The sequence below is a fragment of the Ranitomeya imitator genome, chromosome 1, assembly GCF_032444005.1.
Source record: "Ranitomeya imitator isolate aRanImi1 chromosome 1, aRanImi1.pri, whole genome shotgun sequence".
Taxonomy (NCBI): domain Eukaryota; kingdom Metazoa; phylum Chordata; class Amphibia; order Anura; family Dendrobatidae; genus Ranitomeya; species Ranitomeya imitator.
In genome coordinates, this window is record NC_091282.1 from 945,125,848 (window position 1) to 945,141,809 (window position 15,962).

Here is a 15,962-nt window from a genome sequence, read left to right on the forward strand (position 1 = left end):
CCCACAGGGCCCTGGTCACCACTTGGCGCAAGCACCCGTGCGAATGCCGTTTGCCTGGACAGGTGGGCATGCCCACTCTTGGGCGACGGCACTGGCACATGGTCCCTCATAGTACAATGAAGTGTCTCTGATGTCATAATATGAGGGGCCCTGTGCCAGTACCGCCGCCCACGAGAGAGTGCTCCCCCCAGCTCGAACAGTGCTCTAATACTTGCAATACTTACCTCTCCCTGGTCCACCACTGTGTAGTCTGTGCTGTTAAATCCTTCAATGGCACTGCCAATACAAATTTGTTGAAATAATAGATGATAGTAAAAATATACAGGGGCCCTGGCCTCCATTTACACCAGTTAATACTTTGCGCCAACTACCCCTGTCTGCTACTCAGCAGAGGAACCCGCCCCTGTACCTAGCTATGCCACCTGTTTATTTATGAACAATTTTTTGGCAGACATTTAGCCCACTTTATTATTTGGGCCTACTAACTGTGTCTGGCTGTCAGCCACTCATTATAGTTGTCCTCCTCCACTGAACAAAGCAATGCCGCCTGTGTTCTCCTGTTACCAATTTTGAACTGCATTTAGACTACTTTTTTATTTTGGGCCTGCTAAGTCTCTCTGCGCCACTCATTACAGTTGTCCTCCTTCACTGAACAAAGCAATGCCGCCTGTGTACTCCTGTTACCAATTTTGAACTGCATTTAGCCTACTTTTTTATTTTGGGCCCACTAAGTCTGTCTGCGCTGCTCATTACAGTTGTCCTCCACTGAACAACGCTATGCCGCCTATGTACTCCTGTTACCAATTTTGAACTGCATTTAGCCTACTTTATCATTTGTGCCTACTACCTGTGTCTGGCTGTCAGCCACTCATTACAGTTGTCCTCCTCCACTGAACAAAGCTATGCCACCTGTTTAGTCCTGTTACCAATTTTGAACTGCATTTAGCCAACTTTTGGGGGGGCCTATATCTGTATTTCCTGTTATGATAGGCAATTCAGTAACACAATGTACATAGCGATCAGAGCACATACAATGATCTGACAATAACCCAAAATAATAGAACGAGCTCTGAGACGTGGAAGCTCTGTAGACCGCAATTCCTGATCCTCTCCAAACACAACTAGAGGCAGCTGTGGATTGCGCCTAACGCTCCCTATGCAACTCGGCACAGCCTGAGAAACTAACTAGCCTGAAGATAGAAAAATAAGCCTACCTTGCCTCAGAGAAATACCCCAAAGGAAAAGGCAGCCCCCCACATATAATGACTGTGAGTAAGATGAAAAGACAAACGTAGGGATGAAATAGATTCAGCAAAGTGAGGCCCGATATTCTAGACAGAACGAGGATAGGAAAGATAACTTTGCAGTCTACACAAAACCCTAAAGAAAACCACGCAAAGGGGGCAAAAAGACCCTCCGTACCGAACTAACGGCACGGAGGTACACCCTTTGCGTCCCAGAGCTTCCAGCAAAACAAATAGACAAGCTGGACAGAAAAAATAGCAACAAATAGCAAAGAAGCACTTAGCTATGCAGAGCAGCAGGCCACAGGAATGATCCAGAGAAACACAAGTCCAACACTGGAACATTGACAGGAAGCATGGATCAAAGCATCAGGTGGAGTTAAGTAGAGAAGCAGCTAACGACCTCACCAGATCACCTGAGGGAGGAAACTCAGAAGCTGCAGTACCACTTTCCTCCACAAACGGAAGCTCCCAGAGAGAATCAGCCGAAGTACCACTTGTGACCACAGGAGTGAACTCTGCCACAGAATTCACAACAGTACCCCCCCCTTGAGGAGGGGTCACCGAACCCTCACCAGAGCCCCCAGGCCGACCAGGATGAGCCACATGAAAGGCACGAACAAGATCGGGAGCATGGACATCAGAGGCAAAAACCCAGGAATTATCTTCCTGAGCATAACCCTTCCATTTAACCAGATACTGGAGTTTCCGTCTTGAAACACGAGAATCCAAAATCTTCTCCACAATATACTCCAATTCCCCCTCCACCAAAACCGGGGCAGGAGGCTCAACAGATGGGACCATAGGTGCCACGCATCTCCGCAACAATGACCTATGGAATACGTTATGTATGGAAAAAGAATCTGGAAGGGTCAGACGAAAAGACACAGGATTAAGAACCTCAGAAATCCTATACGGACCAATAAAACGAGGTTTAAACTTAGGAGAGGAAACCTTCATAGGAATATGACGAGAAGATAACCAAACCAGATCCCCAACACGAAGTCGGGGACCCACACGGCATCTGCGATTAGCGAAAAGTTGAGCCTTCTCCTGGGACAAGGTCAAATTGTCCACTACCTGAGTCCAAATCTGCTGCAACCTGTCCACCACAGTATCCACACCAGGACAGTCCAAAGACTCAACCTGTCCTGAAGAGAAACGAGGATGGAACCCAGAATTGCAGAAAAACGGCGAAACCAAGGTAGCCGAGCTGGCCCGATTATTAAGGGCGAACTCAGCCAAAGGCAAAAAGGACACCCAGTCATCCTGATCAGCAGAAACAAAGCATCTCAGATATGTTTCCAAGGTCTGATTAGTTTGTTCGGTCTGGCCATTAGTCTGAGGATGGAAAGCCGAGGAAAAAGACAAGTCAATGCCCATCCTACCACAAAAGGCTCGCCAAAACCTCGAAACAAACTGGGAACCTCTGTCAGAAACAATATTCTCTGGAATGCCATGCAAATGAACCACATGCTGGAAGAACAAAGGCACCAAATCAGAGGAGGAAGGCAATTTAGACAAGGGTACCAGATGGACCATCTTAGAAAAGCGATCACAGACCACCCAAATGACTGACATCTTTTGAGAAACGGGAAGGTCAGAAATAAAATCCATAGAGATATGTGTCCAAGGCCTCTTCGGGACCGGCAAGGGCAAAAGCAACCCACTGCCACGAGAACAGCAGGGCTTAGCCCGAGCACAAATCCCACAGGACTGCACAAAAGTACGCACATCCCGCGACAGAGAGGGCCACCAAAAGGATCTAGCCACTAACTCTCTGGTACCAAAGATTCCAGGATAACCAGCCAACACCGAACAATGAAGTTCAGAGATAACTCTATTCGTCCACCTATCAGGGACAAACAGTTTCTCCGCTGGGCAACGATCAGGTTTATTAGCCTGAAATTTTTGCAGCACCCGCCGCAAATCAGGGGAGATGGCAGACACAATGACTCCTTCCTTGAGGATACCCGCCGGCTCAGATAAACCCGGAGAGTCGGGCACAAAACTCCTAGACAGAGCATCCGCCTTCACATTTTTAGAGCCCGGAAGGTACGAAATCACAAAGTCAAAACGGGCAAAAAACAACGACCAACGTGCTTGTCTAGGATTCAAGCGCTTGGCAGACTCGAGATAAGTCAAGTTCTTATGATCAGTCAATACCACCACGCGATGGTTAGCTCCTTCAAGCCAATGACGCCACTCCTCGAATGCCCACTTCATGGCCAGCAACTCTCGGTTGCCCAAATCATAATTTCGCTCAGCAGGCGAAAACTTCCTGGAAAAGAAAGCGCATGGTTTCATCACTGAGCAACCAGAACCTCTCTGTGACAAAACAGCCCCTGCTCCAATCTCAGAAGCATCAACCTTGACCTGGAACGGAAGAGAAACATCTGGTTGACACAACACAGGGGCAGAAGAAAAACGACGCTTCAACTCTTGAAAAGCTTCCACAGCAGCAGAAGACCAATTGACCAAATCAGCACCCTTCTTGGTCAAATTGGTCAATGGTTTGGCAACACTAGAAAAATTGCAGATGAAGCGACGATAAAAATTAGCAAAGCCCAGGAACTTTTGCAGACTTTTCAGAGATGTCGGCTGAGTCCAATCATGGATGGCTTGGACCTTAACCGGATTCATCTCGATAGTAGAAGGGGAAAAGATGAACCCCAAAAATGAAACCTTCTGCACACCAAAGAGACACTTTGATCCCTTCACAAACAAAGAATTAGCACGCAGGACCTGAAAAACCGTTCTGACCTGCTTCACATGAGACTCCCAATCATCCGAGAAGATCAAAATGTCATCCAAGTACACAATCAGGAATTTATCCAGGTACTCACGGAAGATGTCATACATAAAGGATTGAAACACTGATGGAGCATTGGCAAGTCCGAACGGCATCACTAGATACTCAAAATGACCCTCGGGCGTATTAAATGCAGTTTTCCATTCATCGCCTTGCCTGATTCTCACCAGATTATACGCACCACGAAGATCTATCTTAGTGAACCAACTAGCCCCCTTAATCCGAGCAAACAAATCAGATAACAATGGCAAGGGGTACTGAAATTTAACAGTGATCTTATTAAGAACGCGGTAATCTATACACGGTCTCAGCGAACCATCCTTCTTGGCTACAAAAAAGAACCCTGCTCCTAATGGCGACGATGACGGGCGAATATGCCCCTTCTCCAGGGATTCCTTCACATAACTGCGCATAGCGGTGTGCTCAGGCACGGATAAATTAAACAGTCGACCTTTTGGGAATTTACTACCAGGAATCAAATTGATAGCACAATCACAATCCCTATGCGGAGGCAGGGCATCGGACTTGGGCTCATCAAATACATCCCGGTAATCAGACAAGAACTCTGGAACCTCAGAAGGGGTGGATGACGAAATTGACAGAAATTGAACATCACCATGTACCCCCTGACAACCCCAGCTGGACACCAACATGGAATTCCAATCCAATACTGGATTATGGGCTTGTAGCCATGGCAACCCCAACACGACCACATCATGCAGATTATGCAACACCAGAAAGCGAATAACCTCCTGATGTGCAGGAGCCATGCACATGGTCAGCTGGGTCCAGTATTGAGGCTTATTCTTGGCCAAAGGTGTAGCATCAATTCCTCTCAATGGAATAGGACACTGCAAGGGCTCCAATAAAAACCCACAACGTTTAGCATAATCCAAGTCCATCAAATTCAGGGCAGCGCCTGAATCCACAAACGCCATGACAGAATACGACGACAAGGAACATATCAAGGTAACGGACAGAAGAAATTTTGACTGTACAGTACCAATGGCGGCAAACCTAGCGAACCGCTTAGTGCGCTTAGGACAATCAGAGATAGCATGAGTGGAATCACCACAGTAGAAACACAGCCCATTCAGACATCTGTGTTCTTGCCGTTCAACTCTGGTCATAGTCCTATCGCACTGCATAGGCTCAGGTTTAATCTCAGGTAATACCGCCAAATGGTACACAGATTTACGCTCACGCAAGCGTCGACCGATCTGAATGGCCAAAGACATACTCATTCAAACCAGCGGGCATAGGAAATCCCACCATGACATCCTTAATGGCTTCAGAGAGACCCTTTCTGAAAATGGCTGCAAGCGCAGATTCATTCCATTGAGTGAGCACGGACCATTTTCTAAATTTCTGGCAATATAGCTCTATCTCATCCTGAGCCTGACAAAGAGCCAGCAAATTTTTTTCTGCCTGATCTACTGAATTAGGCTCATCGTACAGCAATCCAAGCGCCAGGAAAAACGCATCGATATCACTCAATGCAGGATCTCCTGATGCAAGAGAAAATGCCCAGTCCTGAGGGTCGCCACGCAAAAAAGAAATGACGATCCTAACCTGTTGCGCTGGGTCACCAGAGGAGCGAGGTTTCAAAGCCAGAAACAGTTTACAATTATTCTTGAAACTCAGAAATTTAGTTCTATCTCCAAAAAACAAATCTGGAATAGGAATTCTCGGTTCTAACAAAGAATTCTGAACCACAAAATTTTGAATATCTTGAACTCTTGCAGTGAGCTGATCTACACATGAAGACAGACCTTTAATATCCATTGTAACACCTGTGTCCTGAACCACCCAAATGTCTAGGGGAAAAAAAAAGACAAATCACAGTGCAAAGGAAAAAAAATGGTCTCAGAACTTCTTTTTTCCCTCTATTGAGAATCATTAGTACTTTTGGCTTCCTGTACTGTTATGATAGGCAATTCAGTAACACAATGTACATAGCGATCAGAGCACATACAGTGATCTGACAATAACCCAAAATAATAGAACAAACTCTGAGACGTGGAAACTCTGTAGACCGCAATTCCTGATCCTCTCCAAACACAACTAGAGGCAGCTGTGGATTGCGCCTAACGCTCCCTATGCAACTCGGCACAGCCTGAGAAACTAACTAGCCTGAAGATAGAAAAATAAGCCTACCTTGCCTCAGAGAAATACCCCAAAAGAAAAGGCAGCCCCCCACATATAATGACTGTGAGTAAGATGAAAAGACAAACGTAGGGATGAAATAGATTCAGCAAAGTGAGGCCCGATATTCTAGACAGAACGAGGATAGGAAAGATAACTTTGCGGTCTACACAAAACCCTAAAGAAAACCACGCAAAGGGGGCAAAAAGACCCTCCGTACCGAACTAACGGCACGGAGGTACACCCTTTGCGTCCCAGAGCTTCCAGCAAAACAAATAGACAAGCTGGACAGAAAAAATAGCAACAAATAGCAAAGAAGCACTTAGCTATGCAGAGCAGCAGGCCACAGGAATGATCCAGAGAAACACAAGTCCAACACTGGAACATTGACAGGAAGCATGGATCAAAGCATCAGGTGGAGTTAAGTAGAGAAGCAGCTAACGACCTCACCAGATCATCTGAGGGAGGAAACTCAGAAGCTGCAGTACCACTTTCCTCCACAAACGGAAGCTCCCAGAGAGAATCAGCCGAAGTACCACTTGTGACCACAGGAGTGAACTCTGCCACAGAATTCACAACAATTTACTCCTCATCCTGCCCATTGCCCAGCCACTACTTGATGAGTCTGCTGGTACATTGACCCAGACCACTACATTCCCCTTGCACTCTACACAGCCAGAATCTGACCCTGCTGAAAGTCAGGTTCCCCTTCCCGCATACTATACCACCTTACATGGGGACAAAGAGGAAGGTGCAGATGAAAGTGCAGGTTCCTTCATCAGGTGGGGGGGCATACTCGTTGGCACTGGCACAGGGCCCCTCATAGTACGCAAAAGTGTCTCTGGCAGTGGGAGGCACCACCCGCCGTCAAACACACCGCCGTATTATGAGGGGCCCTGTGCCAGCGCCAACTAGTGGGCCCCCCTGCTTGCTCAGGATCACAGCACTTGCAAAGTCGAAATACTTACCTCTCCCTGCTCCACCGCCATGACGTATTCTGCATTTCTTGGGCCCACGAAAATCTTGAGCCAGCCCTACCCCTCCACAACTTTAGCCAAATGACCCCCTGTTTTCAATGCCTAACTATTATTATAAAGTAAATTAAGATTGACAAGCTTCAGTAATACGAATTGATGTTTTTGGCATTAAAATGGGCACTGTAGGTGTTTTCCTGTCCTCCACTCACTGCCGACTTTGATTCCCCATTGACTTGCTTTGGGTTTCGTGTTTCAGTCGGCCCCCCACTTTTCGCAATAATCAGCCGATTTCACCCGACCCGACTTTTGAGAAAGTTGGGTTTCGTGAAACCCGACTCGATCCTAAAAAAGTAAAAGTCGCTCAACTCTAATTATTACTGATTCTAGCACCATTGATTCCATGGTGTTTTACATGTGGAAAGGGGTATACATAAGAAAAATGAGTACAATAATCTTAAACAATAAAAGTCACAACTGGTACAGGAGGAGAGAGGACCCTGCCCACAAGGGATGGATGAGGAAACACTGGGTGAGGATACACTAAATTAGGGTAGATTTGGTCATGCAGCGGTTCGTTGGATCTGGGGTTACTGCAGGTTGTAGGCTTGCTGGAAGAGGTAGGTCTTTAGGATCCTTTTGGAGCAAGGTTCAAAGAACACATGCAGATTCACCTGCATTCAATAACATGCAGTGGGGTGAACATACGCCACGTTGCTATTTCCGGATCGTCGGCACCCGGCCTTATGCTCCTGGAGGTGTGAAGGTAGCTATGACCTTAAATCCTTGCCAGCCCTTGACCTGACAATATCACCAGCAACTCAGTGCATAAACCTAAAGGATACAGCAAAAAAAACATTGCTCCTTGTTATTGGCACCTCTGAGCTCATCACTGCTAACTAGTGGCATCTTACGCTTGAGTCAAAGCATATATCTTAAAATGCTCAATGGTTGTGACATCAACTATCACTGAAATCACTCATTCGTTACCTAATACTAATTTGTCAGAAATCAGTCGCAAGACTCGCAACATTCACATAATGGATGATAATAGTAAACAAAAATATTGCATTAGAGTTATGGATGGGTGAGTGGATCTTTTGACATTTGAATTAGCCGACTTCCCTGAATCTACCCCCAAAATTAGATTTGATGCAAATAAATTTGTGCAAATTTCTGGAAAAGCTGAGAGATAACCCCGCTAACCATAATAGCTTACACTTTCCAGGTGATAGAGAGAAAAGACCCCACTCCCCTGACCAAGAGAGCTTCCACTATACAGGAGAGGACCCTGCTGACCATAAAAGTTTGCATTTTGCTAGCCAGAGAGAAGAGAGGATGGCCCTGACCATAAGCACTTACACTAGGGGTCCCCAATCTGTAGCTCAGGAGCTGCATGTGGCTCACGGTCCCATGAATTGTGCCTCACATCTGTTTGCCAGTTGCGTGCATTAGCTCCAGGTCTAGCAAGCAGGTATGAAGAACACATCTCAAAATGGTGAATTTTGTGAGTAACCCTGCATAGAAGAGTAGATCTGGATGCACATATACTGGTCTTAGGGGTTTACAGAAAATTTAGATATGGTATGCAGGAGGATACTACTGGTCAGAGGTGGCGCTTGAAACTGGATGCGGATTATGGGAACCTCTGGATCTTGGTATACTGGTTTGGGGTGATATCTGTGGAAAAATTTAGGTCTTCATTATACCCATAATAGGAGCGTTAGTTGCCACTACTGTGAGGTTGCAGAAGCTGGATGTGGTTCACAACTGGAGTGCTCGCCAGGGCCTAGGGATACTCAGTACCACGTCCGGTGGTCATTAAAGGGGGTGGCCACGGTGGCAGCGACCCGGTCCGTGGCCCTGGGAGTCCAAATAAAAGGCATGGTCTTTAAAGGGGTTTGTAAAATAATTGTTCGTGACGCCAGCTGCTGTATTCAGTCAGGGGTTAGAGCTCCCCCTTCTGGCCTGAAGTCAGAAAGTGTTGCATGTACAGATTACCTGCCAAAGGGATTCTCCTCGTTTCCAGGCATCGCATCACCCTCCCCGAGAGGAAGGCAGTACCTTTGTAATATCCAAACTCCTGGGGTGCCATATTCCTCCAGTTAAATCCAGTACTCCTGGACTGGGGAAAGTCTTTGAGAACAGTATAGATTTTCTTTTCCTCCTCTTCTGTGGGTTGAGGGTTATCTTGGACTTTCTTCCTGTCTCTCAGTTGGTCAGGGCGTACCTTAAGATGATCTCTAGATACTGCAGTCGATGTTTCTCTTCCATCTTTGCTTATGAGACACACCTTGGTGTTATCAAAGTTTGACTGTAAGATTGTGTATGGTTCTGCTTCCCACTGATCATTAAGCTTGTGCATTCTTCTTTTCCGCTTTAGAATTTGTTCACCTGATGACAAGGGAATTGTCTTGTCTCTGTCTTGCCTGGAACAAACATCTTTCCACGCATTCTTGTACTTGTCGGTATTTCTGCTGTCGCTCAGTATCCCATTCTGCATCTGGTGATGTTGTTTCTGGTGTTAGAACTCCCATATCAAGGTCAACAGGTAAATTGCTAGCGCTTCTTCTCATTAGGTAAGCTGAAGTGCAGTTGGTGGAATTCACCTGGATATTACTGTACAAATCCACAAGTCTGGTATGTTATCTGGCCATAAGTTTCTCTATTCCAAAGGCAAAGTCTTCAACAGGTCAATTACCACCTGGTTCATCTTCTCACACATACCATTTGTCTGTGGGTGGTACGGCGTTCTGATCTTCTTGCATCCGTACAGGTTACAGAACTCCAGGAATACTTCTGCCTCAAAGGCTGGGCCTTGGCCATTGAGTACCTTTTCAGGGTAAACAAATGTGTTGCTGGAATGCCTTGGCTGCCGTCTTCACTGTCTGGTCCTTAGCATGCATGCCTACCAGGAATCTGGAGTAATGGTCCACTATGGTCAAAGCATAGACATAGCCTGACCAGCTTGGAGCTAGCTTCACATGAACCAAAGCTACCAGTTCAAGTGGCTGTTTGGTGACTATGGGCTGTAGTGGAGTCCTCTGGCTGTCACGGTTCTTTCTGCAAATCAGAACATAGCAATAGTGATCTGTTCAATTTTTGTGAAAAGTAATTTTTTGAACCCTTGATGCACAAATATGGGACATGCTGTAGCCTTAGACCAGAGATAAACTGTTAGGGATCCAGTCTTATGTTTATAAGAGGATTAGGTATAAGAGGATTTCAATACATTTTAATTGTTAATCTCAGCTTTTTCTTATGTTTTTTTTATATATAAAAAATCAGTATTACAGCATGTATCCATACATACTTTATATGTTAACATCCAATTTTCAATTTGTTGCTTAGAAAACGGATATGCTTCTGTGAGTTGCAGGCAGCACATGTATAAAACTTAGACATTAGGTTCAAGCTTCATTACTTCACAACGCCTAAGGGTATCGTCAGTAGCCAGTACAGCGTGTCACACACAATTCTCCTAGGAGTTCAGACATCACTGTTATGTGAAGTTATAGTACTGTACATAATAGCATTCGGTCACTGTTGTCATTTTATAAGAATCAGCTACAAAAATCAATCTGAAAAAATGAATGATTTAAAGACCATTCAACTGAATAATGGTGGAGTGTCCCCGGTAACCTTTCTGTTCTTAATTACATTTATATTTCCACATTGATGTAACCTATTGCCCGGCCAGAAGTTCATCACCACTGAAGTGAGCAGGAGTTTTGATCAGTACATTTCTTTGCAGAGATTTTCTCTTAATGAGATTTCTGTTTCAATATTTTTCTGCTAGAGCCAAGAACTGCTAAACTTTCCTGTAGCCTGTTAAATCGTCTAGAAAAGTCTTAATGAGAATTGTTTGAAAAACAGACTGCGGTCTTATCCATTTCCCCATTTCTTGGGGCGTAAATTCAATGATAGTAAATTTGGGAATCTGTTGATCTGCTCTTAAGACAATAATCAGAAATAGTAGAAATGTAACCCCAGGTTCCATTGGCAAATGATATGAGTTATGGAACACAAGCAACCTTCAAAAGCCCAAATTGGCTAACTTTATAAATACCTCAAAACTGAGGCCAAAGTTGCATTCTATAACTAAAGGACATTCACATCTTTTTTTTTGTTTGTTATGTGATTCTTTGATTCAAATTCCACAAAATGTAATAGAAAGTATTGATGTCTGTATGTGCAATAGGGCAACACAAAATAAAATAAAATTTGCTAACATTTAAAAAAAAATAGGAAGGTCAAGGTTCTAGATATTCTAGTTAGTGTTGATAAGTCAATACCCACTGGAAATATGTAGAAAATTTGAGAGAACTTGCTCCCCTGATTGGCTTTTTTTGTTCAACTTATAATGTGTTTATATGATGGCTCAAATAAAAACACTACTTGTGTTGACTACACATGCCACTGATCAGGGCTGCCACCAGGATTTTCATGGCACCCTACTGGCTAAATTTTTGGGCCCTGTTAAGACTCCTCCCAGGCTCCACACCAGTTCTTCCTGCACCCTTGAAAACTTCCACAATTCCACCTTCCAACCTTGGAAAAACTCCACTTCTGCACCATGTCCAGTAGCTACGTTTGAATTACATGGCCCCTGTTTTCCAGATCAGTGGGGGTTCTACTTCTGGGACCCCCACTAATTACAATAATGAGGACCTGGTAAATCTCATCGCCCCCTGAAATGAGCTGAGGAGCTCATTGGGCATGCATGCAGCTGCTTGATTATAATGGCCAGCTCGCATGGCAAATTTTCAAGCTGAATTTTGGTGCGGACAGGTCCTTTCTCAGCACGGCTGTGGTTAAAACCTGTAATTCAACAATCCTCATTGCTGTCTCCCATAAACATGAATGGGAGGCATGAAGTAAGCAGCCATGAAAATCTGCCAGGTGAACTGGCCCTAATAATTATCCCATATGTTGTGTATAGGGTATAAGTATAAGGTTACTAGATATCCGCTTTACGACTGGTAATTGTAACTTATTGCAGGCAGGCATGCAGGTAGCAGTCAGCAGGGTTGAACTTAGTAGTATACACTCATGCAGCAGACAGAGACGGCCTCCAACTTCACACTGTGCAAACAGGGAGGGGGAGCAAGAAGAGTGGCGGGTGGACAAGCCTGTGGGTGAATGGGTTGTCCGAAGGGGGAATAGGAGTTTGGACGAGTGAGTGAGCAGATGGGTGCACACATCTGCATATAATGTGCTGCAAGAACCCCGGGTGCACCAGCAGCTTTGGAACAGAGGACGGGCCAGCAGCATATGATGTCACTGATTTCAGATGCGGCCAGCCCCTTCTGCTGTGGCCATACAATGTAAGTAGCTGCGGTTGCAATTATGTCACGTATTCTGCAGACCGTTTATACAGTGGCTCAGCTGTGCTGCAGTGCTATTGATATGCAGTAGAGGAAGTATGGCACTTCTCCAATTTGTAGGTGCACAGATATCTCCCCAACCCTCAAAATATATTTTTTTTAAAAAGAATCCAGCACTGAAATTATGCAATTTATTTAAAAGAACTGTGTACAGACAGATTTTTTGGTCTCACCGACCTTCATCAGATAAACACATGTGATTCAGAGAATCAGCATACTATGCTGTATAGAGGAGCTAAATGCACCCTCCGTCCCTCAGATAAAAGCGTCTATATACAGACATATACAGGTGCAACAAAAGTCTCATTTAGCTCCTTTCTGATTGTGTGAACCACATGTGCATATCTGATGAAGGTCAGTGAGTCCAAAATGTCAAAAATTTGTCTGTATACAGTTGATTTAAATAAATTGCATAATTTCAGTGCCGGATTCCTTTTTATGAAAACACATGCCACTGAGTTAGGAGTTATAAAGGCACAGATGATTGGCCTCGGGGCGACCAAAACACCCAACACCTTGGATGTTTTGGTCGCCCCGAGGCCAATCATCTGTGCCTTTATAGCCTTTTTACTAGGCACTGCTCCTAATAGCCAGATTCTTACTCCACACTGATGAGGGGCAAAAACCCCGAAACAGCTGTCTGTGGATGGATACCATGCTTGGCATAGGTGGCTTTCCTTCATAGGATGCTGCCCTTCCCGTGGTTGTTCCTTCCCGGGGAAAGGCCTGGCTATTCACTGCTTGCGTCGAGAAACACGTGATGGTGTCTCCGCAGCTTCTTTACTGAGTTAGGAGTTGGCGAATTCAAACTGAATGTTTTTTATGGAGATGCATTTAAATGGTCGTGTTGTTGATTTCCATTATGTATCCCTTCTTTATTTTTTCAGTTTCTCTGCTAGAATGCTGCTATGGCTGATGCCACAAAGAAAAGGACCCTGAAAGGGCTCTCACCCACATTTGTCTATATGTAAAATCATCTCCTGTAGGCAGGGCTACCATTAAGGCAGCACAAGTGATACTGCTGTGCTACAGTCCAAAATGTGCCTATCTTCTACTGTCAGCTCTCACTTGCACAATTTCCCTCTTACTAGCCAATTAATCTCTTTTTACGTTGAAACTGTTCTGGAAATTTGGTTTGGATAAATCTATCCCTGTGTGTGCTGCGGCCGTTCCCAATAAGACTGAGTATTTTGAGCGCTCATCAAGAATGAAACTGTACACCATGGTGACAGAATAACATTCTACCAATACATGGTTTTATAAATGCATATAGAAAGGGGGGTGGTTAGGGGTGGTTAGTTAATTACCAGATTGTCAAGCTCCTCTGTTATTGGTTTTCTAAACATATATGGAATATTGTGATTAATGCACATATGAATGCTGATTAAGCAACTAAAGCATAGCTGTCTCCTTTTTCTGCATCTAGGACAAAGTTGAGATATCTGATCATCACTTAGTACATCTGGTGCTGTTCCGCTTTTGCCTGGAAAGCCCCAAACAGCCTGTCTTGCTTATATCAGTTTATGCCAGCCATTTAAAGCAATTGATTATAGTGTATGTATTAGCTGTCAGTATTTATGAGTTTATATGCAAGTGAGATCTATATGAAATATACCGTACATACTCGAGTATAAGCCGAGATTTTCAGCTCAAATGTTTGGGCTCAAAGTGCCCCTCTTGGCTTATGCATCTATAGGGCAATAATGAATGGTATGGAACATTATATGTGGCACAGTTTTATATGGAGCATCTATGGGGCAAAAATTAATGGTATGGAGCATTATATGTGGCACAGCTTTATATGGAGCATCTATGGGGCAATAATGAACGGTATGGAACATTATACGTGGCACAGTTTTATATGGAGCATCTATGGGGCAATAATGAACGGTATGGTGCATTATATCTGGCACAGCTTTATATGGAGCATCTATGGGGCAATAATGAATGGTATGGAGCATTATATGTGGCACAGTTTTATATGGAGCATCTATGGGGCAATAATGAACGGTATGGTGCATTATATCTGGCACAGCTTTATATGGAGCATCTATGGGGCAATAATGAACAGTATGGAACATTACACATGGCACAGTTTTATATGGAGCATCTATGGGGCAATAATGAATGGTATGGTGCATTATATCTGGCACAGCTTTATATGGAGCATCTATGGGGCAATAATGAACAGTATGGAACATTATATGTGGCACAGTTTTATATGGAGCATCTATGGGGCAATAATGAACGGTATAGAGCATTATATGTGGCACAGTTTTATATGGAGCATCTATGATGCAATAATGAACGGTATGGAACATTATATGTGGCACAGTTTTATATGGGGCATCTATGGGGCCATAAAGAACTGCATGAAGCATTATATGGGGCATCTATGGGGCCATAATGAACTGCATGGAGCATTATATGGGGCCATAAAGAACTGCATGGAGCATTATATGGGGCATCTATGGGGCCATAAAGAACTGCATGGAGCATTATATGGGGCATCTATGGGGCCATAAAGAACTGTATGGAGCATTTTATGGGGCATCTATGGGGCCATAATGAACTGCAAGGAGCATTATATGGGGCATGTATGGGGCCATAAAGAACTGCATGGAACATTATATGGGGCATGTATGAGGCCATAAATAACTGCATGAAGCATTATATGGGGCATCTATGGGGCCATAAAGAACTGCATGGAGCATTATATGGGGCATATTTGTATATGGAGCATCTTATGGGTCCATAATGAACTGTATGGAGCATTATATGGGGCTCCTGATTCAATATGGATATTCAAAAACACTTAACCTACTGATGTCTCAATTAATTTTACTTTTATTGGTATCTACTTTTATTTTTGGCCTTTACCGGTAGCTGCTGCATTTTCCACCCTAGGCTTACACTCGATTCAATAAGTTTTCCCAGTTTTTTGTTGCAAAATTAAGGGTGTCGGCTTATACTCGGGTCAGCTTATACTCGAGTATATACGGTATATATATTTCCATCACAAAACATTGCGCAAAAAATGGGGTCAATTTATTATATGCAACCTAAAGTGTCAATGCTAGGGTTGAGCGAAACGGGTCGAACATTTTCAAAAGTCGCCGACTTTTGGCTAAGTCGGGGTTTCATGAAACCCGATCCGACCCCTGTGCGGGGTCGGCCATGCGGTACGCGACTTTCGCGCCAAAGTCGCGTTTCAATGACGCGAAAAGCGCCATTTCTCAGCCAATGAAGGTGGACGCAGAGTGTGGGCAGCGTGATGACATAGGTCCTGGTCCCCACCATCTTAGAGAAGGGCATTGCAGTGATTGGCTTGCTGTCTGCGACGTCACAGGGGCTATAAAGAGGCGTTCCCGCCGACCGCCATCTTACTGCTGCTGATCTG

General features: G+C 44.5%; 1 protein-coding gene across 3 annotated transcripts in view; it reads left to right on the forward strand.

Moving 5' to 3' along the window:
* Nucleotides 1-15,962, forward strand: part of BANK1 (B cell scaffold protein with ankyrin repeats 1) — a 1,115,425-nt gene that overhangs the window by 805,453 nt on the left and 294,010 nt on the right. The gene's annotated exons all lie outside the window — the stretch shown is intronic.